This window comes from Ornithorhynchus anatinus, chromosome 8, assembly GCF_004115215.2.
Source record: "Ornithorhynchus anatinus isolate Pmale09 chromosome 8, mOrnAna1.pri.v4, whole genome shotgun sequence".
NCBI classification, from domain to species: Eukaryota; Metazoa; Chordata; class Mammalia; order Monotremata; family Ornithorhynchidae; genus Ornithorhynchus; species Ornithorhynchus anatinus.
The window spans coordinates 48,253,342-48,280,154 of record NC_041735.1 but is presented as its reverse complement, the minus strand read 5'-3'; the positions used below and the strand labels follow the sequence as shown (position 1 = coordinate 48,280,154).

General features: G+C 44.7%; 2 protein-coding genes across 6 annotated transcripts in view; one reads left to right on the top strand and one right to left on the bottom strand.

Annotated features, from left to right (window-relative positions):
- The window catches only part of ZCWPW2 (zinc finger CW-type and PWWP domain containing 2), a 98,156-nt gene extending 72,511 nt beyond the window's left edge, over window positions 1-25,645 (bottom strand). The window contains exons 1-2 of one of the 2 annotated variants that reach the window (XM_029070952.2): window positions 25,536-25,645; window positions 1,165-1,234 (exon numbers count right to left, since the gene is read on the bottom strand). The gene's annotated coding sequence lies outside the window, so the exon portion shown is untranslated. The remainder of the gene's footprint in view (window positions 1-1,164; window positions 1,235-25,535) is intronic. The other variant, XM_029070953.2, reaches the window with a different exon arrangement.
- Window positions 25,646-25,910: 265 nt separating this feature from the next.
- The window catches only part of AZI2 (5-azacytidine induced 2), a 32,215-nt gene continuing 31,312 nt past the window's right edge, over window positions 25,911-26,813 (top strand). For 3 of the 4 annotated variants that reach the window (XM_029070951.2, XM_001506902.5, XM_039912929.1), the window contains exon 1: window positions 25,911-26,019. The gene's annotated coding sequence lies outside the window, so the exon portion shown is untranslated. The remainder of the gene's footprint in view (window positions 26,020-26,813) is intronic. The other variant, XM_016228128.3, reaches the window with a different exon arrangement.

The following is a 26,813-nucleotide window of genomic DNA, read 5'->3' as shown; positions in this document are numbered from 1 at the left end:
GAATCCCCTTCCCTTTAATCTTCTCTTTTGATGAAATAATCAAACAATAGCATTTATTTGGTGTCCACTGGGTACAGAGCACTGTACTGAGTATGTGCGAGAATACATTGAGTTGGAAGACAGGAGTGACAGCACGGCCTAGTGGAAAGAGCACAGGCTCGGTAGTCAAAGACCCTGGGTTCTAATCCCATCTCTGCCAACTGCTTGCTGTGTGACCTTGGGCGAGTCACCCAAATTCTCTGTGTCTCAAGTTTCCTCCCAAATTTTCTGCATCTCAGTTTCCTCAACTGTAAAATGGGGATTCAATCCTATTCCTTCCTACTTAGACTGCACACCGTGAGCCCCATGTGGGACAGGGACGGTGTCCAAACTGATTGATTTGTATCTAACCCAGTACTTAGAATACTGTTGGACACATAGTAAGCGTTTAACAAATACCATTAAAAAAAAGACAGCTTCCCTGCCCTCAAGGAGTTACAGTTTTCTTTTAAGGTTACAAGACAATTTCGGGGGGAAGGTGGCAGGAATGCAACTCTGTCTTATAGGAAGACTACCTATGCTATTATTGCTCAAATAAATCGGAAGAAAAAGATTTAAATGCACTAGACTGTCTTTAGGAAAGAAATGTTCTCTGTGAAATAGCAAAAACAGGTGCTAAAGTAGTATAATTCTGATCAAAAGAAAATTCCCAACAATTTCTCTACCTTGAGCAGTTTCTCAGGATGAAATGGCTCTTCTAAAGGCAAATGATCACAACAGTTAATTATTACGGCACATAAAGAGAGAAATGGGCATTTACTTTAAGAGCTGACGTATTTATTCAGCTACTTCATCCTGACATATTTGTACTACCTGGTACCTCCTCAGACAGTGAGCCTCATGTGGGACAGGGACTGTAACCAACCTGATTATCTTGGATCTAAACCAGTACTTAGTCAATCATACTGTAGAGCACTATATTAAGCGTTTGGGAGAGTACAACATAATATTAAACAGACACATTCCCTGCCCACATTGTGCTTACAGTCTATAGTGTCTGGCCCATAGTCAGCAATTCACAAATACCATTATTATTATTATCATTACTATAACTATCTGAATAACCACAGTCTCAGGGATCAAAATGCAAGTTCTGTAAAATTTTTCTGAAAGTAAAGTACTTACTGACAGGAGGTGAAGCGTCTCCTTCCCAGGAACCACCTTAAATGTCTCCTTGGTGCTTCCCCCTTTCCACCTGTGACAAAAGAGTGTGGATTTCCACAATCATAATCAGCAAATAACTCCTTCCCCACCATCCTTAATACATGAACAAGCACAATAGAGGACCATCCATCTCATCTTCTTTAAAATACATTTGAAGAATTCCCCCCTTTTGCCTGGGTTTAAAGAAATGGGAAACCAGGAGAGTCTCTGGAAAGCAGCTCGGCCTAGTGAAAAGAGTGTGGGCCTGAGAGTCAGAGGAACGGAGTTCTCATCCTGGCTCTGCTACTTGCTTGCCCTGCGACCTTGGACAAGGTCCCACAGCAGACAGGTGGCAAAGCCCGGATTAGAACCCATGACCGTTTGACTCACGGACCTGTGCTCTATCCACTAGACCACGCTGCTTTTCTATGGCAACGCTGCTTTTCTAAGAAAGAAGTCAGTGGGCTCAAAATCAAGAGTCTTGACTGTCAACATTTACTACTGTTCTCCAATATATAAAACAGTGCAGAGGTATCAGAGAGACATGATCTTGGCTCTCCTTTAAAGGAATAAAGCATCTTTAGTGTGCTTGAGATGGCAGAGCTGCTTGTCTGATTTGCCAGATGGATAGGTTCACATTCCCAATCGTTTTATGTAGCAATACTCAGTTTTGGGAGGGGGTTCAAGAACATGCATCATTATCAAAAAACTAACACACAAACATAAAAAAGGATTCCCTAAAGGTGTTCACGTAAAGAAATTAGGAGTGTGGAAAGCAGCTAGAGTAGCTGCGACCATGGCCGTCAAAAGAATGAAATAGTTCAATGGATCTTCAAAAGAGTGCCTCTAAATGAGAATCAAGTGATCTTCCCCCTGCAGAGAGGAAAATTATTAACAGAATCACTCTTACTTTCATACCACATAACTTCCCATTATATAGAAAATAAAGCCCAGTCATTCCTCATGGCTATTAATAAAAGACCAAGAATATTAAGTAAACAGATTTTTAAACTTTAATTCATAGTTACATGATTTTGTCAATAATCACACCCACTGACTACAGAATCACATTTGCTTGGTTCTAGTTAGGTAAATGTTTCAAATCGTCTTTTTTATTTCCTAGATAGGTCTCATTGGAAGCTCTCCCCCAATAATGTGGACGCATTTTGGGATGAAGAGTCATAGTAGGTTATTCCCTTAAGCAAAGAATACAAACAAACCTGTCCTTAAACTAAAAAAAGGGAAAGATTAGGAAACAATCCTTAAAAGCCTTTAAAGACTGTGGTCAGCACGAGATGTGTATCTATGTGTTTGTGATATTTTGCAAATGATACAGGTAGGTCCCTATCTTTATATCCAAGTGCCAGTGAAATGGGTGATTGACGTCCTTTCCTGCACTATGAGACTAACAAGAACACATCTGCCATCCAACCTGTGGCAGCATTATTGCAGGTTGGCACCTTAAAATGTCATATTGCACTCAGTTCTTATCAATCAATCCATAAATGATATTTATTGAGCGCTTATTAGGTGCAGGGCACTAAACTAAGTGGGTAGACACATTCCCTGCTCATAACAAGCTTACATCATATTTCAAGTACAGAGATATGAGAGAGAAAGAGTCATTTGGTTGTGAAACTGAGTGCAATTTTTATTCATTTTCGGTTGGGCTCAACCCCATGTTTAAGTCTAATGGGATTTATGAGTTCAATGAATATTGGCTAAATAAGCATTCACTAAGCTTTTGTTTTTCCAAAAGTGGCAAGAATATCATTAAGATTCCTATCAAGGTGAAATAACACAAGAATCTTGCCTAAAATCGCAAATGCTATCGGTAGTTTACATTGCTTGAGGATGTATTATTACAGTCCTATTGTTGATCCCTTGGAAAGATCACGGTTCTGGGAATCGGAAGACTGGGATTCTACCCCTGACTCTGTAAATCAGGGAAGCCTTCTGGGGCAAGGCCAGCAACGGTGCAGATTTCTCACCAAAGAACCACCTCTGGGGTTCTGCCAAGGTGACGGAATCAGCAGAAATCCTGAAAAATAGTTATCACGGGTGGTGAAAACATCAGTGGCTCCTAAAGCAACTACCGGCTGGTTTATGACACAGTGACACAGATATAAGTGTACACTTCAGATATGTGTGCACTTTGTGTACACTTTGCAAAGTTCTGCACCATTAACCCAACAGGAACTGACTGGCAGAGATGGGACAGAAATGATTCTGTACAAACTACTATCACTATTCATTTCCTGCACAGGTTCTTAGTCTTGATGCCTCAGACTAAAGCTCGCCCATCGCTAATGACGAGTGACTAAATCGTCATTGGAAACTGTGAGAAATGTGTACTTAGACACTTGCACAAATACTAAAAAGATCTAGCTAAGTATTTTTCAAAGGGAGGCGTTGAAACCTTTAATGGATCACAAGGGAGTTCGAGAGGAGTCATGGAGACCAGAGCTGCAGAGATCTGAAGAACTGTTTGATGATGGCATAAGTGAACTCCAGTGGACGACCCGGGTAATCTTTTCGGCCCTTCTCACTTGCTATTTCCGAGCCTTGTGATGTGCTGTGATGGCAAGGGGGAGATTAAAAGAGGATTAAAAGATTTACTTCTAGACTGGAAGCTCATTATGGGCATGGAATGTATCTATCAACTCTTATATTATACTCCCCCAACCACTTAGTACAGCGCTCAATAAATGCCATTGATTGATCGGATTGATTTCTGGTCAAGGGCAGTTGAAAAAGTTTGAGAACCACTCGTCTAGATTACTCTTTCTGTTGGCATATATATGCAATCAAAATCTTGCTCCTCTCTTCAACAGCAAGTTAGTCAGTCCCTGAAGGATTTACTGAGACCTCATTTGTGTGCAGAAAACTGCACTTGTCTCTGCTTTCATGCACTGATCGCGCGTTAAAGTAAATTGGAGCTCCAGGTAGAGAAGAGACACAGCAATCATGGAAGATACACTATAGTTATAATAATAATAATGTTGGTATTTGTTAAGCGCTTACTATGTACAGAGCACTGTTCTAAGTGCTGGGGTAGACACAGGGGAATCAGGTTGTCCCACGTGGGGCTCACAGTCTTAATCCCCATTTTACAGATGAGGTAACTGAGGCATAGAGAAGTTAAGTGACTTGCCCACAGTCACACAGCTGACAAGTGGCAGAGCTGGGATTCGAACTCATGACCTCTGATTCCAAAGCCCGTGCTCTTTCCACTGAGCCACGCTGCTTCTCTAGTTATGACAAATGGTGTAGTGGGTAGAGCACGGGCCTGGGAGTCAGAGGGTCAGGGGTTCTAATTTTAGCTCTGCCACTTGTCTGCTCTGTGACCACGGGCAAGTCACTTCACTTCTCTAGGCCTCAGTTCCCTCATCTGGAAAATGGGGATTAAGACTGTGAGCCTCACACGGGACAGGGACTGTGTCCAATCCGATTTGCTTGTAACCACCCCAGAACTTGCTACAGTGCCTGGCACTTTTATTTTCCGGAAGCAGCGTGGCCTGGTGGAAAGAGCACGGGCCTGGAAGTCAGAAGGACCTGGGTTCTAATCCCAGCTCCACAATGTCTGCAGTGCAACCTTGGGCAAGTCACTTCACTTCTCTGTGCCCCAGTTACCTCTTCTGTAAAATGGGGATTAAGACTGGGAGCCCCATGTGGGACAGGAAATGCGTTCCAACCCGATTACCTTGTAGCTACCCCAGTGCTTAGGACAGTGCTTGGCACACAGTAAGTGCTTAACCGATACCATAATTATTATTTTACTTTAAGTTCCCATGCCCTAGTGGAGTGTCCTCCACAAAGTCAATAATTTCTAAGCGTCACTGCTGCAGTTTGAGGTTCCTTGATTTATAGTAGGCATGATTTAGGGCATATGTAACCCCAAAATGACAAGGTATATATACATATATATGTATATACATATATATACGGAGCATCTTCTACTCAGAATGAATCTGGCTAAATGATTACTGTCAAGAAAAGTCCTGTGACATTTTAATTATTATTCTAATTTTAAAATGTATTTTGTGCTACAATATGTCAGGTAACGAAGAGAAATCTGAAAACTCCAGATTCATTCTGCGCTCATACTGAATAAGCAATTTTATAAACATCTTTTGATGCATGATCCTTAGTTTCTGACTGACATAATCTCTAGCCACTAACTCTTGCTCCAATACTTGTTCTAGTTACTGGATTGGGAGGGGATTCATTGGAAAAGATTCTAGAGTTTGACCTACAAGAAAAGATTAGTGTCCCTGCTTTTAACCCTTGCTACCTGTTCTTTTGACCAAAATGTAAGTTTTCTGGGAGCTAGCGACAGTGTTTAAAAATCTGTTCTGGATACACCCCTTTATTGTTTAATATTTAATACAAGAGGGGAAGGGAAGCAAGCGTACTCTTTGTACATAATTGCATGCTTCTGATCAAAGTGGAAGTGAAAAACAGAAGGAAAGCTAGCAGCTTTTGCCTTGTCAGAGCTAAAAGTAAAAATTGCTGAATTTCTGGATAAAGGGAAAGAAGCAGCATGAGGATTCTCAACTTGGGCACTTTCTGGTGGATTGAGCAGTTTCATCACGGCAGGCAAATACTTGAAAGCAAACACTTTCAATTACTGAACATAAAAGGACCTTAAAATAATAGGTTGGGTTGGAAAAAATGTTTAAGCTTAAACATCCTTGAAAAATAGAGGATAGATTAAAAATTGGGTTTAGACCTCAAGCGAGGGTGATTTCAGAAGTTCCAAGTGGGGTCGCGGGGTGGGACTTCCATGGGGCCAGGGCCAATGGCCCACAAGGAGGCGGGAAAAGGCAGCCAGGTAAAATGCTGGCCAAGGGGGCCCTGGAGGCCGGCAGCTGGGCTGTCGCCACAGTCACCTGCAGAGCAGAAGGCAGCTGCACCGGAGGGCTGCAGTGACCCTGACTGCAGCGGATGGTACTGGATGGCAAAAAGAGTGGTGGCTGAGCGAACTCGGGTCCCTCTTTTCCTCTATCCCCCACTTTTTCTCTTCCCCTCAATGTTGATGTGGAACTCTGGTCTCTCTCTCCTGTTCGCAAACTGCCTTCAGAGAAGCAGGCCTGGTGACAGAAGGATCTGGGTTCTAACCTCGCTCTTCCACTTGTCTGCTGTGTGACCTTGGGCAAGTCATTTAACTTTGCCTCAGTTACCTCATCTGTAAAATGGAGAGTTAGACTAAGACCCCCATGTGGAACATGGACTGTGTCCAATCTGATTGGCTTGTATCTACTCCGATAGCACAGTGCCTGGCACATAGTAAGCAAATAATAATGACAACAATAATAATAACTGTGATATTTGTTAAGCGATTACTATGTGCCAAGCACCGTCCTAAGCACTGGAGTAAAATCAAGCTAAAAAGGTTGGACAGAGTCTCTGTCCGACAGGGGCTGGCTCACAGTCTTCATCCCCATTTGACAAATGAAGAAACTGAGGCCCAGAGAAGTGATTAGAACCCACGTCCTCTGACTCTCAGCCCCGTGCTCTATCCACTAGGCCATTCTGCTTCCCCAAATACCTTAACAATTACCATTAAAAAATCAAACTTCAAACTGATGAAGTCCACACTGAGGAGGTCAGTATAGCCTGTCTGAGAAGCTACATAATAATAATAATAATAATAGTGGTGGTATCTATTAAGTGCTTACTATGTGCCAAGCACTGTTCTAAGTGCTAGGGGAGATTAGACTGTAAGCCCGTCAATGGCAGGGATTGTCTCTGTTGTCGAATTGTACATTCTAAGCGCTTAGTACAGTGCTCTGCACATAGTAAGCGCTCAATAAATACTATTGAATGAATGAATACACGGTCATCAAAGCCTTCTCTTAAAGTCCAAGAGCTGGTTCAAAGTGATACTCATGCGACTGGAGAGTTTGAGTCCTTAGTGACGGGCTGTCATGACTCTCCTTCCCATTACAGCTTTTTCTGCAAATGGAAGGGGAGAAGGTGACAGCTGGTTTTTGAGACCCCCCCCCCCCCACCTATCCAGGCAAGAACGGAAACAAGTGCCAGTGAGTCAGAACTGACACGTTTCTGGCTCCCGGAAAAGGGAGATGCGGACGCCTTAGGTTACCCCTGCCAGCACTCTCTTCAAGGAGGCCGGGGTTTCACTGCTGTCAAACTGCTCATCCATGATTTTCACTCCAAGTCCTGCAGGCTGGATGGCCAAGGATTCACACTGTAGGCTGTCAGTCACAGCTATGTGAGAAAAAGAGGACTGCCCGGATTTTCTCTCATGGTGCTGGAGAGAATCACACTGCACTCAAGCACTTTTATACTCATTCCAGCCCCACAGCACATATGAAATACTCTAAATGCCACTTACTCTACTGTTTCTCCTATCCATAATTTACTTTGATGTTCGTCTCCTCCTATAGACCGTAAGCTCTTTGTGGACGGGATCGTGCCTACCAAGTCTGTTGTACTCTACTTTCCCAAGCGTTTAGTACAGTGCTCTGCCCACAGTAAGCGCTCGGTAAATACCATTACTTGGCTGACCGATACCAGATAAAAATCAAACTACAGTCAAGAGAAAGAATCGAACCACTTACAAGCACATCTGACGATAGCAAACATTTACAACTGCTTTTTACTAGGTTGCTTGGGCTTTCCTTTTAATCTCAGGGAGTTTCTTGAAATCTAGAGGAGAAACCATGCTAAATGCCAATCCCCAGGCTTAAACGATTATGATGATTTCTAGATCGACAAATAGTTGGATTCTGGAATGATTCTGGTCGGGAGAGGGAGCCCCGGCATTCAAGAATGACGGTGAGAGGGATGCCACTCACATGCCTGCCAGAAAGATCCCAAAGGATACGACACAAGTGAGGTCTCCCAAATGGGACAGTAATTTCTGCTCCAGCTGCTTTAGGAGCAAAACCTCAAGTCCCTGGAGGTCTGAAATTTGCATTGATTGTATGGTGCCAAAAGGTTTCTAAATGAAGACTACCCATTCTGTCCATCAGAGGGTGAAGATGTTTCCCACAGCATTTACACACATACCTGTAATTTAGTTTTATTTACGTTAATGTTTGTCTCCCCCTCTCTCTCCTATGAATCGACACCTTATCGTGGCAGGAGAGTGCGTACGCTGATTAAGCTCTGAGTTATGCCATTCAGATTACTCATAATGGAAAGGTCTAAGCCAAAGCTTCAGACAAAATCAATTCACCCGAGCTGGGCAGCGGCAGCTTGGGAAAGAGTCGGAGGCAGCTGATCGAGCGATCAAAACACTGATCAAAGACAATGGCAGAGACTCACTGATTCATTCAATAGTATATATTGAGCACGTACTATGTGCACAGCCCTGTACTAGGCGCTTGGAATGTACAATATGGCAACAGATAGAGACGATCCCTGCCCAATGACGGGACTCAAGTTTTTACTGAGCGGAAAAAGGCAACGGTAAACCCCTTCCGTAGCTTTACCAACAAAACCCTATGGATACCCATACCAGAACGACTTTAAGGCAGAAGATGGGACGATCCGGAGAGGGAATGTCCATGGAGTGGCTAGAGTTTGGAAACGACTCTATGACATCTGAAGAACAGTCTCCTCCTCTAGACTCTAAGCTCTTTGTGGGCAGATACTGTGTCCATTTATTCTTATATTGTACTCTCCCAAGTGCTGAGTACAGTTCTCTGCACACATTTAAGCACTCAGTAAATATGATTGATTGAATGAATGAATGATTTCAAGTTTGAACAGCTGTTTGTCCTTCACCCAGTCCTATGCCTACCTTAGGTCCACAGTCATCTTTTGAAACTTCTTCTCCCTAGATCATCAGTTCAGTTTTACTGAAGCTAGAGCCAGATTCTACAATGGTGCATTATACAGATTTGCTCCATTAATTTTTCTGGAGGCAGCTGTTTTTCTCTAGGTTTAATACTCTTTCAATATTCAAGACAGAAAAGGACTCAAACCTGTCCTATAACTTCTGATGCAAATTGATTTCTTGTCATTTTTTTGCTCTGATTGTAAACAAAGTTGATGAGTCACTGATAACAAAGATTTCTTACTTGGGTCCTAATCCCACAGGTTAATATGATGTTAATAGAATCTATACACCAATGTTTCCAGGAAGTGGACTCTGTCTCTAGGAGAGCTTTAAAAGTGAAATGTGAAAGTGGAAGGAGTCTGAAATTGTAGGATATTGAAATAAGAATGCATTTAGCTGACTGAGAGCATAATTTCTGTGCATATCACATCTGAATTTGCAAAGCAGACATGACAGGCTGTGAATACAAATCAGCTGAAGTTCTTATTGGAAACAAATGAATCTAAGGTCCCTAAAACAATCACTGAATGGAATATCAAAAATCATCAGTTACTGACTCCAATATTGGTCAAATGTTAAGATAATCACTTGATGTAATTAGAAATATACAAATACCTAATTTATAACATAAATGTAACTTGGCATTTGGAATTGAAATCAAGTATCCTTCACCTATAAAACAGAGTTGAAACAGTATTAATACTCCCACTACCATAATACTAACATTGTTCTACAAAAATTACTCACTTCTAACAAATCAAACAGAAAAGCAAAATTTTTAAACAGTAATTTGCATAGGTTGATTGCTCCCCTGATAAAAGACTATATAATCCTTTCAAATTCTTGTTTACCAAACTTTCTTCTCCTGCCCATCATTCATTTAAAATATTGTCTTTCCCAATATACGCTTTTCCATTTTCAAGCTTCTAATAAAGAGGCTGTCTTAGTTTCTTCTTGAATTTTTTTATCTGGGGAATATTTATATTTATGTTTGTCTTCCCCTAAAGACTGTAAGCTCATTGTGGGCAGGAAATATGTGTTATATTGTACTCTCCCAAGCGCTTAGTCAGTGCTCTGCACACAGTAAGCACTCAACAAATACGATTGACTGATTAACTGATTTCAGTAATTTCTAGGTCTGAAAATGTAAAAAACTGTAATGAAATTCAATTAATCAATCATATTTAAGAAATTAAACAAATGCTTGTAGTGGGCGTAGCATTATGCAAAGCACTTGGGAGGGTACCCCACGACAGACTTGGTACACAAGTTCCCTGGCCACAAGGAGTTTACATGGCATAGTGATACTACACTGAGGAATTCAAGATTTAAGACCTGATTTTTGAGGGGTTTTGTCTTCCAGGAAGCAAGTCACTCTATTATCCAGTTTGTGGATCACTTAAGTTCCTTATTCTGCCATCCTTCTCTCGATTTTCTGGTGTTTTTGTTCGGGTCACTGTTTATATTCACCTCAGTCAGAAATCGGGGCAGGCCCAGAGGGATCCATTTAGCTCAGATTTTGTCTTCAATAAGGAAAAAGGATGGTTGAAGAAAGACACATCCTCATGTTCACAGATGCATGATAACAATATTAATCTGGATAATAATTGTGGTACTTGTGAAGCATCGCTATGTGCCAACCACTGTACTCAGCACTAGGGTAGATACACGATAATTAGTTCAGCTCCAGTTTCTATCCTATGTGGGGCTCACGGTCTAGGAAGGAGAGAGAACAGGTATTTAGTTCCCACTTTAGAGTTGAGGAAACTGAGGCATGGAGACTCTACATGTCTTGCCAAAGGTAACAAATCAGGCAAAAGGCAGAGCTGGGATTAGAGCCCAGGCCCTCTGACTCTGAGGCCTGCCTCTTTTCACTAAGCCATGCTACTTCTTAGGCACTTTAACCTTCACCCAACTATGGGTACCCAAGGGAATCAGCGATAAAGTTGCAGCTTGGATATGAAATATTGGACTCATATAGGTCTCTATCCCTAAATTAGAGTTCTGTGACCCATGAATTAGGTGAAAAAAGGAAATGAAATCAAATCAGTTATTTTTTGTTTGTTAGGAGCTTTGGCAAAAACATTTGGTGGGGAAAGATCCTGAGATTTCTGGATAAAATTCCGAATCTGAATCATCTATGAATTTCAGCTAGCCATCACCACAACATCATCAACAGCAATAGCAACGTTGCCTCATTACTATGGCTAACAGAATTGACTGAGGTTGACTGAATCATATTTCTCCACACTCCTCTTTGAAAAAAAGGACGGTGGTTCAGGGTGGGAAAAGGGGATTGCTGTGACTTCAAACCAGGGAAACCATCTGTCAACTCTTAGGTTTGCTGCAAAACGGTTCATTTACTTCTCATCACATAATTCTTTTTAATCACCACGTATAACTGGGTAGGTTGGGCCCTTCTTGTAAATTAATCTTTACTAGAAAGTCTGATGTTTTTCCAAAAGTATTATCATTTTCTTCAAATTTTCACTCATTTTGGAAAGAGCCTAGTGCTAATAATAATAATAATGATGTTGGTATTTGTTAAGCGCTATGTGCCGAGCACTGTTCTAAGCGCTGGGGGAGATACAGGGTAATTAGGTTGTCCCACGTGAGGCTCACAGTCTTCATCCCCATTTTACAGATGAGGGAACTGAGGCCCAGAGAAGTCAAGTGACTTGCCCACAGTCACACAGCTGACAAGTGGTAGAGCGGAGATTCGAACCCATGACCTCTGACTCCAAAGCCCGTGCTGTTTCCACTGAGCCATGCTGCTTCAGTGATACTTTCGGAAAACTGCTGACGTACTCAGTAAAAATTTGAGAGCTGGGAGGATATGGGGGGGGGGGGGGCGCCTGGGTCTGGACAGTCTTTAGAGCTCCTAGATCTTGGGGTTTCCTGCCTCACTCTTTCTCCTACTATTGTCATTTCCAGTGGAACTAGGGCTAAGCCTCAGAGGGGCAGAAAGGAAGAAGCAGGTTGCCTAGTGTCTCCTGGGTTACTTGTTTCTAATGTTCCATGTGGTGCTGCTACAGAGCCAGCACGTGGGCTGGATAGTTTCCCCCCCTGCACCCCACTGCCTTCCCCTCACCATCACTGGGACCCAGGAGACAGAAACCCTGTTTTACCAAGCCCCTGTGTACTTTGGATCCAAAAACAGAAAACATCGATTAAAATACAAAGAGAAAATGACTGGACCTCAATGAGCAAAATACCATAATACCAGAGATAATGACCCCTTTTGTGAATGTAAATGAAACTGAAAATTACAAATTGTATTTCTGCTGTTCCCAATTTCTCACCTTAGACCATAAGGTGATTTGAAATCTAGATCTGGCCATTTCCATTTGCATCGCTTGTGCTGCACATTATTGGAAATCAAAACAGAATAATAATGGGAATAAAGGATAAATATTGGTTTTGATATTAATTACTAGTCATTAAATAACCACAAAAGATGCTGGAGGTTTTTTTTTAAATAATATCCTTTCTGATTCTGTTTTTGTTATGAGGTTATATTTTAAAATTTTATTTTTTCCATATTTCTTTTAGGTCTGGTTCTTTCTCTGCTCTGATGCTTTTCCCCTTTTTTATTGTGTTTACAACTGCTGAAATGTACAGCACTTCGAAAAGACAAAAAAAAAATTTGAGCAGAGAGCACCTGCTACTTGCCAGCTGTTGTGATTCCTACCTTATTTTCAAGCTAACAAAAAAGGGACTGATAACTAGCTCCTTATGGGTTGGGATCGTGTCTACCTTCTCATTCACTTGTTCAATTGCATTTACTGAGCGCTGTGTGCAGAGCACTGTACTAAACGCTTGGGAGAGTATATCAATAAACAGACATATTCCCTGCCCACAATGAGCTTACAGTCTCAGTATGGACAAAAGTGTTACAGGTGGCTGAATAGAAATTGGGAAAATCTCAAGCGTATTTATTGAGCGCTTACTGCATGCAATGCTATTGTTATTGCTATTGTTCTTCTCTGTCTCCCCCGATTAGACTGTAAGCCCATCAAAGGGCAGGGACTGTCTCTGTTATCGATTTGTACATTCCAAGCGCTTAGTACAGGGCTCTGCGCATAGTAAGCGCTCACTAAATACTATTGAAAAATACTATTGAATGCAATGTAACAGTTGGTAGATACATTCCCTCTACACAAGGAGCTTATAGTCCAGAGCGGGAGACAGACTTTAAATAAGTGAATTATGGGTATATACATAAGTGCTGTGGGGCTTGGAAGGGGTACTCTCCTAAGTGCTTAGTATAGGGTTCTGCACACAGTAAGCATTCAATAAATACCAATGGTTGATGGACTGATTGGTAGCATTTATGGCAATTCAGTATGCTTTATCCTGCCTGAGAATAGTAGGTCGGGGAGATGAGGCAGCAGGGCAGTAGTATAGCTTCCTTGTGATTGACTCCCATATAACATCCCAAAGGTTGACCTCTAATCATTGCTAGGCCGCCTGCCTGGTTTCAGATTAGCTTTTGGCCATCCGGACTGGTCCGAGAGAAGGATCATGGTGCCTAAGTCCCAGGCTTCCTTGGGAGTAAAGGGATGGTGTTACAGGGTGAGGCTCCGACCTTCTAGCCACCGGGGCTGAGCGAATGGTGGCCTCACGTCCCCATCCCACGGACATCGCCCACCATCACAGAGTCTAAACTCTGCTCTTTGGCTAGAGTGGAGGGTGAGTGAAGCTAGAGTGAGAATGAGTGGGGGGTGAGTGCCCTGTAGCCATCAGGGCCAGACTTTCCCGAGCTTGTGGCTTCAGAGCCCCCACCCAGGATCACCTTCCATAACTGGTGGGGTCCGAGGCTTCTCCGTCACCGGAGGGGGAGGAGGGGAGATGAAGTAGTGATTGTGAGGCCTGTGTGGGATTGTGACCCGTGTGGGACAGGGACTATATCCAATCTGCTTTGTACTGCATTTACCCCAGTGCTTAGGACAGTGCTTACTTACACTTAATGCCACTATAATTATTATTATTTTTAAATACCAATAACATTGTGGACTTCACTGATTCTGGATGTGGCTGAGGTAGGGAGAAGTTTAGGGCCAGCTTTGATATCTAAAATGTAATAGTTTTATGCTTTTGTCTTTGCTTCTAGATTGGAAGCTCCTTGTGAGGACGGACTGTCATTCATTTTTTTTTTTTTTTAGCAGAGGGTACATTCAAAATGTCTACTTCAGCGCTGGGCACAAAGTAGATACCCAACTAATATTAGTAACAAGAAATGGAAGACAGCTTTTTTCCTCTTAGGTTGACATGGTGAGGTTTGGATTATATTCTGAAAGACAGCACTAGTGGGGATATGCTGACTGGTTTTTCAATTGCACAGAAGCCCGAGTTGGAAATCAGGCTTCTCCTCTGGGGCTAGTGCCTTTTGTCTTGCCTGGCGTTATGGCTAAAATGGACATTTCAACCGAAAACCTCAGGGGCAATACAACAACAACAAAAAATCCATTCCTAGTGTAGCAGTGTAGTGTGTAGGATATCTGTAACCCGTGCATTACTATAGATTATGAAACAAATTCAGCTTTTTCCACCAATTGTACATTGTACAATTCAGTTCTGTCAAAATGTGTGTTTATGCTATTCGTTTTGGCTAGAATGCACTGGCAGGACAAAGGAACGTTCTTCCAACAATTTAAGCACCATATGGCGTTGGAAGAAATGTTCACGTTCATATGCACGTGGGTAGTGCCGTACCCGGTGAGCACGGAGCTTCAACGTGAGTATTCCTTCATGCAGAGCTCTGCAAAAAAACACCCACAACCACCAGGTTCTAAGAGAAGTAGGGAAAGCCCATCTTCTAAACTTGACAAAGAGCAATATTCCCAGAGTAAGAGCCCGTATAGGAGGACGTTTCGCCTAGGTTGTTCAGACGGCAGTGAGAAAGGTCACCGACTACTGCCATGTTTCTGAAATGTCAGATTGCCTCTCGAGGTCTATGCCCTAACATACCGGCTGCTTAGCCCTAAGATGGAGCTCCCGATACCAACGGCCTAAATCCCTCAAAACCTTGGATTTTTTTTCAAGTTATGGGGTGTAGAGATTCAGACTGACCGAGAAAGAAATGCAAGTGATCTAGGTATATTATATTCTGTCGATCGCAGTCTAAAAAAATTAAAGGTCATGCCAAAGATCACCGGGCTCCCCAGAAGATCTGAGCTTAATGCCAGTGGTAGAAATGACACCGACTGAATGCCCTCTTAGTGTGATGCACAGAGCGAGGCACTTGAAAAGCTCAGCCGAAGCAAGCCACATTTCCTGCTGAGAGGGGGCTTACACCTTTTTTTTAATGGTATTTGTTTAGTTCTTACAATGTCCCAGGCGCCGTACTAACCACCGGGTCATGAACAGGTTGGACACGTCTCTGTTCCACATGGGGCTCGGAGGCCTAATCCCCATTTTACAGATGAGGTAACTGAGACACAGAGAAGTGAAGTGATGTACCCAAAGTCACACAGCAGACAGGTACAGGAGCCAAATTAGAACTTAGGTCCTTCTGACTTCCAGGCCCGTACACTATCCACTAGACCACACTACTTTTCCCTTAAAAAGGTCTGGCTTACTGGACTCGGATGGGCCCATTCCTCTCCTAGGGAATCCTAACTCGATCCTATTCTGGATGTTCAGATCTTGTTCCTAGATGGAGTGAACCAAGTAGCCAGGGGCCACACCGCAGTGAAGTCTCACTGGGATAGTACCCAGCAACAACGCATCCCTTCACGGTACATCCTACCTCCTTATGGCAGACTCGCTTCTCTCGTTCGATCTGTCATGAAATCCTGTCATCTCTACCTTCACGACATCTCTAGAAACCACTTTTCCTCTACATCCAAACTGCTACCGGGCTGATCCGAGCACGCGTCGTTCTCCGCTTTGACTACTGCTTCAGCTTTCTCGGTCCTCTCTCCATTCCATACTTGGATGTTACCCAGAACGTTTTTCAGTGCACATCTCCCCACTCCTCAAAAACCTCCAGTGGTTGCCCATCCACCTCCACATCAAACAGAAACACCTTACCGTGGGCTTTAAGGCACTCAGGCAGCTCTCTCCCTCCTACCTTACCTCACCTCACATTTCTTACTTCAACTCAATGCACTCCAACCCGCTCTCTGGTCTTGATCTTGTCTATCCTGCCACCAACCCCTTGTCCATCCTGCCACCGACCCCTTGTCCATGTTCTCCCTGGGGCATGGAACTCCTCCCTCTTCACAGCCATCAATCCACCACTCTCCCCACCTTCCAAGTCTCCTAAAATCCCATCTCCTCGGAGAGGTCTTCCCACTCTCAGCTCCTCTCATTGTCCCCTCCCCCCCTCCCCACTGCATCGACTACACACTTGGCTGCGTACCCCTTAAGCGTTTCGATACTCTCCGCAGCCCCACGGCGCGTATGTGCATATCCTTCTACTCTACCCCGGGTTCAAATCCCGACTGCGCCACCTGTCTGCTGTGTGACCCTGGGCAAGTCACTTGACTTTTCTGTGCCTCGGTTTCCTCATCTGTAAAATGGGAAGTGAGACTGTGAGCCCCATGTGGGACAGGGACTTTGTCCAACCCGTTCTGCTTGTATCCACCCCATTGCTTAGTTCAGTGCCTGGCACGTAGCGCTTAACAAAGACGATTATGATTATCGTCATTACTATTTCTCCCATCTATAATCTTAATTTCTCTCTCCAGGTAATAATGATAAAAACTGTGGTATTTGTTAAGTGCTTACTACGTGCCAGGCACTGTACTGAGCACCGGGGTACATACAAGGTAATTGGGTCGGACACAGTCCCCGCCCCACAGAGGGCTCACGGTCTTAATCTCCATTTTACAGATGAGTTAACTGAGGCACAGGGAAGTGAAGAGACTTGCCCAAGATCACACAGCAGACACATGGAGGAGGTGGGATTAGAACCCAGGTCCTTCTGGCTCCCAGGCCCATGCTCTATCCACCAAGCCATGCTGCTGCTGTAAGATTCTTGAAGACAAGGATTACATCTAACAACTCTGTTGTACTGTATTTTCTCAAGTGTATAATGAAGTACAGTGCTCTGCATACAGTAAACACCCAATGAATGGAAGCAGCGTGGTCTAGTGGAAAGAGCATGGATCTGTGAGTCAGAGGACCCGGGTTCTAATCCCTGCTCTGCCACTTGTCTGCTGTGGACGTTGGGCAAATCACTTCACTTCTCTGTGCCTCAGTTACCGCATCTGTAAAATGGGGATTAAGACTGTGAGCCCCATGTGGGACACGGACAGTGTCCATCCCGATAGCCTTGTCTCTATCCCAGCACTCAGAAGAGTGGCTGACACATAGAAAGCACTTAACAAGTACCATAAGTAAATTCCACTGATTAATTGATTATCGATTCTGTTATAGTACTTTCCCAAACTTTGAATTTAGTGCTCTGCAAACAGTAAGTACTCAATAAATACCACTGGTTGATGAATGTGAAACGTTGGAGATGCAGCACATTAATTTGAGCAAATCAGATAGAACTTCATGTTAGTGTTCACTGGTTTGATTTTTTTGTTTCGGGTTTGGGGTGTTTCGGCCGACCGGCGGGAGGACATGCACTTGAGTTGTTTTCCAGCAGTGGTGATGGTCCTCTTTGAAAATGGATAGCTTTTTACAAATTATTTTCTTGCCAATAAAGTACCTGCATTCCTAAGGCTAAGATGAACAGCTTTAAGTTAATAATACACTGAAACTTAAATTTGGTTGAGGGGAGAAGGGGTGAGAAACTCCTAAAACTTATTTACTTAATAAAACTCAAAGTGGTCACTGCCATCTTCAATTTTCTGATTTTCTGGTTGCCTCCGTAGGCTCTCAGGGTACTTTTGCCACCAAATGGAGGTCAGATGAACAAACGACACCAATGCAAAAGTGGGACAGTCATTTCAGGCCAACCACCCAGATGGAGCTGCTAAATACATGGAAACACACAAAAATTCTACACTCAGCTCAGCCAGAAGATGTTTTCACAAGCTATTTTGGCTAGAATGCCATTGGGAGTAGGGACTTTCTTCTGATAGCACAGAGCTATTTGGGAATCACGGTCCTCTATTATCAGAAGGAACTGCTTGTTTGCAGATTGACCATGAAGGCAGTGCTGCAATGGAGCACCACGGCGTGAGTTTCCTTAAGGTGACGCTTTGAAAGAACACATTATAGGAGCACTGAATTACAGGAGCATCAGGTACATTAACTAAAAACTATACTTTATGAAGTAACAGCCTTCCATTCACTTAACTGTCTTTAGGAGCATGAGATATGAAAATATCATCATCACCAAAGCATAACTATACATTGCCAGGCACAAACAGCTATAGCTGATCAATGCACATAACCGGATATTTGCATTTCAAGTTCAGATACTGTTTAAACTCTCCATTGTGTTGGTTCAAATGATGCTCTTATGTCTCTTTCATATCCAACATGGCCTCAAAAGGAGACAGCAGTCAATAGGTGATGGTTGTTGTAAACTTATTCCGTAGCTCGGGATCAATGTTGTCTTCCGATCTGATCTCAAATTCAAGACTATTCTCCATCCCTTTCTTACCAAAATAAATCCCTGCTTTGTGACAACAGTTTTGGATTATGGCAGGTCTTGTCATTCAAAGATCCTTGTCAGCATTTTTACTGCTTGTCTGGTATTGTTGACAGCATCAATAAGGATTTCCTATAGCAAGGATGGGAAAGGAACTTTAATGTTCACAATTATTTTCTGACCCACAGACTGCAAAAATTAATGCACAGATGAGAAACAATAATTTTAAGAACACAGTGCTTAGCTGCAAGACTCTCTTAAATGCAAAACAATAGCCAGGAATCTGAGCAATGCTTCTCTTTTTCTCTACCAAGAAACCCTGTTCAGTTTGATCAACCACACTGAAAATAGAGGAACGGTCATTCCCGCTAGATAGTATTCTGAGAGTCATGTTGCTGGGATTTTACAGTCCTAAATAGTGAGTTTGCAAATAAAGTTTTCTTTCGATGACCTCTGCTTCCTGGCTGTGCTGGAAAGATAGCTAAATACCACAGAATTAGCACTCTTGGTTGTTTACCACTTTTCCCCTTAAAAAGTCACAGTGGGCTTGATATCAAAAGATATGGTTTCATTGCATTAAACAATCTACAGCACAGATAGAAAGTATTTATCAAAGTTTCTTGGCTATGTCTCTGTCTGCACTCCTCATACACGTTTGCAAGGTTTCTCAGTCTCTCTCAAGAAAGGAAAAGCCCTCATTTCCTAAAAGTCTCAGAGCTTCCTCCTTGGATCACTAGACTCGAGTCCAGGCTACATCAAGCACACTACTCTGAAACCCCCACAGGTTACATATCACAACTCCAAAAGATGGTAACTGGTGACATTTTTAACACCTTGTTTTCTTTGGGCGATAGCCAAACCAGAAATCCTGAAATAAGTGATGTTCACCGAACTAACGTAGGGACATTTTTAAATTTAAAGAAACATTCATAAAGGTAAACTGATTTTTAAACCATACAATTCTAAGAATTAATTTTATTTAGCTACCAATATAAAGATCTAAAGTGTGATGTTCTCTAACTCTCTTAGAAAGGGCTTACTTTGGGCAGAATAACAAACAGCTTTTTACTCTTGTCTGTCCGTCTCCCCCGATTAGACTGTAAGCCCGTCAAACGGCAGGGACCGTCTCTATCTGTTGCCGACTTGTTCATCCCAAGCGCTTAGTACAGTGCTCTGCACATAGTAAGCGCTCAATAAATACTATTGAATGAATGAATGAATGAATTCCAGTTTGTTTGTTTTTAATGGTATTTGTTAAGCACTTACTATGTGCTGGGGAAGACACGAGCTAATCAGGTTGGACACAGTCCATGTCCCATACGGGGCTCACAGTATTAATTCCCATTTTACAGATGATGTAACTGAGGCACAAAGAAGTTAAGTGAATCGCCCAAGATCACACAGCAGGCAAGTGGCAGAGCCAGGATTAAAACTCAGGTCCTCTGATTCACAGGCCCATACTCTTTCCACTAGACCACTCTGCTTTTTTGGAAGATCCCAGGAAAATATAACTGAGAAATGTATTTTCCATTAAAACAGATGGGAATCAATCTTTAAAAAAACAACAACATTAAAGAGCAGCACATAATTTAAGATAACATAAGAACACCTTGTTCATCCCAAGCGCTTAGTACAGTGCTCTGCACATAGTAAGCGCTCAATAAATACTATTGAATGAATACAATTGTTCTCCTGATCTTTCAAAATAAGAAAGATGATTATGAAGGTGATGAGGAGGGAGATTACTGAGTGTCTGTTAGATTGTAAGATTCTTGAGAGTACAGATCTTATGTATTAATGCTACTGTAATAACTGTGGCATTTAATATAATAATTGTGTTATCTGTTAAATACTTAAACTACTTGGGGGCAGGGATGTGTCTACCGAATCTATTGTATTGTACTTTCCCATTCCCAAATGCTAAATACAGTACTCTGAACACCACAACAGCTGAATAAACACGATTGATTGATTGATTACTAGGTGCCGAGCACTTGTACTAAGCACTGGGGTAGATACAAGCTCATCAGGTAGGACAAAGTCCCTTTCCCACTGGGGCTCACAGACTGAGAGGGAAAATGGGTATCAATCGCCATTTTACAGATGAGGAAACTGAGGCACAGAAAAGTTAAGCAACTTCCCTAAGGCCACCGGCAGACGGTGGTAGAGCAGGGATCAGAACCCAGGTCCCTGTTCTTGTACTCTCCCTTGTGCTCTGCACAAGGTAAGTGCTCAAAAAATACCACTGATTGTCTCCCCTCTCTAGACTATAAGCTCGTTGGGGGCAGGGAATGTGTCTTCCAATTCTGTTTTCTTCCCAAGTACTTACCACAGTGTTCTGCACATAGTGAGAACTCAATAAATACCACTGACTGAAGGCTTGTAATTTACTGGTCATAGTCCAAGAGAAATGCTAACTGCTTGGGAATAGACAGCAAAAAACTAAACAGAAATCAGGACATGGATACAATTCAGAGTGGACAACTAAAAGTCAACAATGAATATTTAAAAGAACAAAAGCAGGCGTTTGGTTTTTTTTTTTTTTTAGGAAATATGGCATTTCTACGAGTATGAAAATGTGATTAAAGGACTCCAAAACATGAAGCCATTACAGTAGTTTAGAAGGCCATCAGAGAATTAACTTATATGGATGATGTATTCGAGGATGCGAACATTGCCAGCTTAGCAATAAGAAAAACCGCAGCAGTAACAAGTCAGGGTACAAAAAATATCTGCATCGTACAATTACAATTTGTGTTTAGAACACTGAAGCTCATTTCATATCTCTAGTGCAGACTGCAATTTGTTTTCCTGGCTTTTACCCTGCCTCCATTAATTTAGAAGGGATGATATATGATACAAAAGCATTTAAACTGAAAATTAGCCTAGTAGATTCAAAATAATATTGGGCTTCCAAAAAGCCAAGGAAATTGATTCTTGGACTAGAGTCTAAATAAAAAGGTTTTCAAAAATAATTCCATTTAAATCTGGGAAGATTTTGACATCTTTCACTTTGAAAAATCCTATCCTTTCAGTTTATTCTCAAACGGCTCTTCCACCCAGCTTATTCTGCCACCCTTCTCAGTAATTCTTCCAGCTCCTTCCTAAAATGCAGAAGTCAAAAACACGAACAGTATTCCAGGCGCAGCCGTAATTTCGAGAATGTACCGTGGATTTCTAGAATGCAAAACTATGTGGTTCTTTCTTTGGTTTCAGCCGCTCTACAGACGATGCAGTCCTCACCCTGGAAGGGTCTATAACCTAGAAAATCAAGGTATAAGTACAGAACCCAAGAATAAATCCAGATTACTCTACCGTGGGGAGGCTTGAGAGGAGGTTTATGCAAAGGCAGCCGAGCTTCACATAGGATAGAGATTTTGAAACTGGATGTCGGGGATCTGAGTTTCCCCACCTCATGATCACTGCCAACATCTCGCTTCATGCTCTCCCTACTCGTATCAGATAGAGAATGACTCTCTCTCCCCCTTGAAAGCCTTACTGAAGGCACATCTCCTCCAAGAGGCCTTCCCTGACGGAGCCCTTGTTTTTTCTTCTCCCACTCCGCTCTTTGTCGCCCTGACTAGCTCCTTTTATTCATCCCCCTCCGGACTGTAAGCTTGTTGTGGTTAGGGAATGTGTTTGATGTCATACTGTAGCCTCCCAAGCGCTTATTACAGTGCTTTGCCCAGAGTAAGTGCTCAATAAATACTTTTAATAATAATAATTATCCCCCTTCCCAGCCCCACAGCACTTATGTACATATCTGTAATCTACTTATCTGAATGTCTGTCTCCACCTCTAGACCGTAGGCTCCCTGTGGGCAGGGAATGTGTCTACTGTTGTGTTGTATTCTCCCAAGTGCTTAGTACAGTGCTCTGCTCACAGTAAGTGCACAGTAAATACAACTGACTGCCTCATGGGCTCCAGTTCTAGAGGATAACCCTGTTGTTGGGTAGGGATTGTCTCTGTTGCTAAATTGTACTTTCCAAGCACTTAATACAGTGCTCTGCACACAGTAAGTGCTCAATCAATACAATCGACTACCTCCTGGGCTCCATTTCTAGACGGCGAACCCGTTGTTGGGTAGGGATTGTCTCCATCTCTTGCCGGATTGTACTTTCCAAGCACATACCGCAGTGCTCTGCACACAGTAAGCGCTCAGTAAATATGACCGAATGATTTCACACCTTAACTCCAAGACATTGCTCCACAGTGGTCAGCCTCTTTAAGGTTCCCTAATGTAGTACAAGAGTTTTGCGCAAAGGGAGGGTGGTGGGAGGGGATCTAGCAGATTGTGAGGGGCACATGGTCGGCATGAGGAAGAGCACTGGGCCCAGTAACCCAAGAAGCACAAACAAGCCTGTTGTGGGCAGGGATTGTCTCTATGTGTTGTCGAATTGCACTTTGGCAAGCGCTTAATAATAATAATGATGTTGGTATTTATTAAGCGCTTACTATGTGCCCAACACTGTTCTAAGTGCTGGAGAAGATACAAGGTAATGAGGTTGTCCCGTAAGGGGCTCACGCTCTTCATCCCCATTTTCCAGATGAGGGAACTGAGGCACAGAGAAGTGAGGTGACTTGCCCAAAGTCACACAGCTGACAGGTGGCGGAGCCGGGATTAGAACCCACGAGCTCTGACTCCTAAACCCGGGCTCTTGCCACTGAGCCACGCGGCTTCTCTGCAGTGCTCTGCACCCACTAAGCGCTCAATAAATAGGATTGAATGAATAAAGGTTGATAATAATAACAATAATGTTGGTATTTGTTAAGCGCTTACTATGTGCCGAGCACTGTTCTAAGCTCTGTGGGAGATACAGGGTCATCAGGTTGTCCCACGTGGGGCTCACAGTCTTCATCCCCATTTGACAGATGAGGTGAGTGAGGCACCGAGAAGTCAAGTGACTTAATAATAATAATAATGTAGGTATTTGTTAAGCGCTTACTATGTGCCGAGCACCGTTCTAAGCGCTGGGGTAGATACAGGGTAATCAGGTTATCCTACGTGGGGCAGGTCACTTCACTTCTCTGGGCCTCAGTTTCCTCATCTGTAAAATGGGGATGAAGACTGTGAGCGCCATGTGGGACAACCTGATTATCCTGTATCTACCGCAGCGCTTAGAACAGTGCTCGGCACATGGTAAGCGCTTAACAAATACCAACATTATTATTCTTTGTATATATTTTTTATTACCCTATTCATTCTGCTAAGGAGGTGTACATCCCCTCGATCCTATTTATTGCGATTATGTTGTCTTGTTTCTGTCCGTCTGTCTCCCCGGATTAGACTGGGAGCCCGTCATTGGGCAGGGCTGGTCTCTCTCTGTTGCCCAATTGTCCATTCCAAGCGCTTAGTCCAGTGTTCTGCACATAGTAGGCGCTCAATAAATACTAGAGGAGCAGCGTGGCTCAGTGGAAAGAGCTCGGGCTTGGGAGTCAGAGGTCGTGGGTTCGAAACCCGGCTCCACCACCTGTCAGTTGTGTGGCTTTGGGCAAGACACTTGACTTCTCGGTGCCTCAGTGACCTCATCTGTCAAATGGGGATGAAGACTGTGAGCCCCATGGGGGACAACCTGATCCTCTTGGATCCTCCCTAGGGCTTGGAACAGTGCTTGATTCTATTTATTGCTATTGTTCTTGTCTGTCTCCCCCGATTAGACTGTAAGCCCACCAAAGGGCAGGGACTGTCTCTATCTGTTACCGATCTGTCCACTCTAAGTGCTTAGTAGTAATAATAATAATAATAATGTTGGTATTTGTTAAGCACTTACTATGTGCAGAGCACTGTTCTAAGCGCTGGGGGAGGTACAGGGTAATCAGGTGGTCCCACCTGCGGCTCACAGTCTTCATCCCCATTTTACAGATGAGGTCACTGAGGCACAGAGAAGTTAAGCAGTGTGGCTGAGAAGCAGTGTGGCTCAGTGGAAAGAGCCCGGGCTGGGGAGTCAGAGGTCATGAGTTCGAATCCCGGCTCTGCCACTTGTCAAGCTGTGTGACTGTGGGCAAGTCACTTCACTTCTCTGGGCCTCAGTTCCCTCATCTGGAAAATGGGGATGAAGACCGTGAGCCCCACGTGGGACGACCTGATTCCCCTGTGTCTCCCCCAGCGCTTAGAACAGTGCTCTGCACATAGTAAGTGCTTAACAAATACCAACGTTACCATTATTATTAAGTCACTTCACTGGGCCTCAGTGACGTCTGTCAAATGGGGATGAAGACTGGGAGCCCCACGTGGGACCACCTGATTCCCCCTGTGTCTCCCCCAGCGCTCAGAACAGTGCTCTGCACATAGTAAGTGCTTAACAAATACCAACGTTATCATTATTAAGTCACTTCACTGGGCCTCAGTGACGTCTGTCAAATGGGGATGAAGACTGGGAGCCCCACGTGGGACCACCTGATTCCCCCTGTGTCTCCCCCAGCGCTTAGAATAGTGCCCGGCATGTAGTAAGTGCTTAACAAATACCAACGTTATTATTATTATTAAGTCACTTCACTTCTCTGGGCCTCAGTGACCACATCTGTCAAATGGGGATGAAGACTGGGAGCCCCACGTGGGACCACCTGATTCCCCGTGTCTCCCCCAGCGCTTAGAACAGTGCTCGGCCCGTAGTAAGCCCTTAACAAATACCAACGTTATTATTACTATTATTAAGTCACTTCACTTCTCTGGGCCTCAGCGACGTCATCTGTCAAATGGGGATGAGGACTGGGAGCCCCACGTGGGACCACCTGATTCCCCCCGTGTCTCCCCCAGAACTTAGCACAGTGCCCTGCACATAGTAAGCGCTTAACAAATACTAACATTATTATTATTATTATTGTTAAGTCACTTCACTTCTCTGGGCCTCAGCGACGTCACCTGTCAAATGGGGATGAAGACTGGGAGCCCCACGTGGGACCACCTGATTGCCCCTGTGTCCCCCCCCCCCCCACCAGCGCTTAGCACAGTGCTCGGCACCGAGTAAGCGCCCAACAAATACCAACGTTGTCATTATCGGCTGACTTTGGTTCAGTCCTTCGGCAAAGGGTGACGGGAAGCGCCCGACTTCTCCTTCCTCCTTCGCCTCCACCTCGACGACGTCCAGTCCTTTCCTCCTCCCCCGCCCCCCCCCCCCGGGTCACGTGCCCCCCGGCGCCCGCCGCCGAGGCGACTTCCGGGTTCCTCGCGCGCCGCCCGCGCGGGGGGGTGACGTCATCGCCCCCGCGCGGGTTGGGGGGCGCGCGCCTGCGCGGGGCGGAGGCGGGCGGGGGCCCCCTGGCGGTGGCGGCGCGGCCGCCCGAGGCCGAGTCGCGGGGGGGGGGGCGGGCCTGAGGAGGAGGAAGAGGAGGAGGAGGAGGAGGCGGCGGCCATGGGGGGTGTCGGCCCGCCGGCCCGCTGCCGCTGCCCCGGCCCGCGCTGACCCCCGGGACCCCCTGGCTTGGGCCCGGACTTTTCGCGGAGAAATCGCAACTGGCGGCGGGGCCCGCGGTGAGTGATGGCTGACTGACTGAGCGACGGACGGGCGGCCCGGGATGGCCCCGCTCGGGCCGCCCCGGCCGCAGTTGGGAGGAGGCGCCTCCCGCTTAGCGTCGACCTTTCTGCCCCCTCTCTAACGGACAGGCGTTGGCCGCCGGCCTTCGGCCCTCCCCGTTCCTCTCCACAGCCTTCCTTCCCTCCCCTCCCCGTCCCTTCCTTCCTCACAGCGTTCCTCCCCTCCCTTCACCGTTCCTTCCCTCTCCACAACGTTTCTCCCCTCCCTTCACCGTTCCCTCCCTCTCCACAACGTTTCTCCCCTCCCTTCACCGTTCCTCCCTGCCCTTCACCGTTCCCTCCCTCTCCCCATCGTTTCTCCCCGCCCTTCACCGTTCCCTCCCTTTCCCCGACGTTTCTCCCCTCCCTTCACCGTTCCGTCCCTCTCCCCGACGTTTCTCCCCTCCCTTCGCCGTTTCCTCCCGCTCCCCGACGTTTCTCCCCTCCCTTCGCCGTTTCCTCCCTCTCCCCGACGTTTCTCCCCTCCCTTCGCCGTTTCCTCCCGCTCCCCAACGTTTCTCCCCTCCCTTCGCCGTTTCCTCCCGCTCCCCAACGTTTCTCCCCTCCCTTCGCCGTTCCCTCCCTCTCCCCAACGTTTCTCGCCTCCCTTCGCCGTTTCCTCCCGCTCCCCAACGTTTCTCCCCTCCCTTCGCCGTTCCCTCCCTCTCCCCAACGTTTCTCGCCTCCCTTCGCCGTTCCCTCCCTCTCCCCACCGTACCTCCCCGCCCTTCACCGTTCCGTCCCTCACCCCA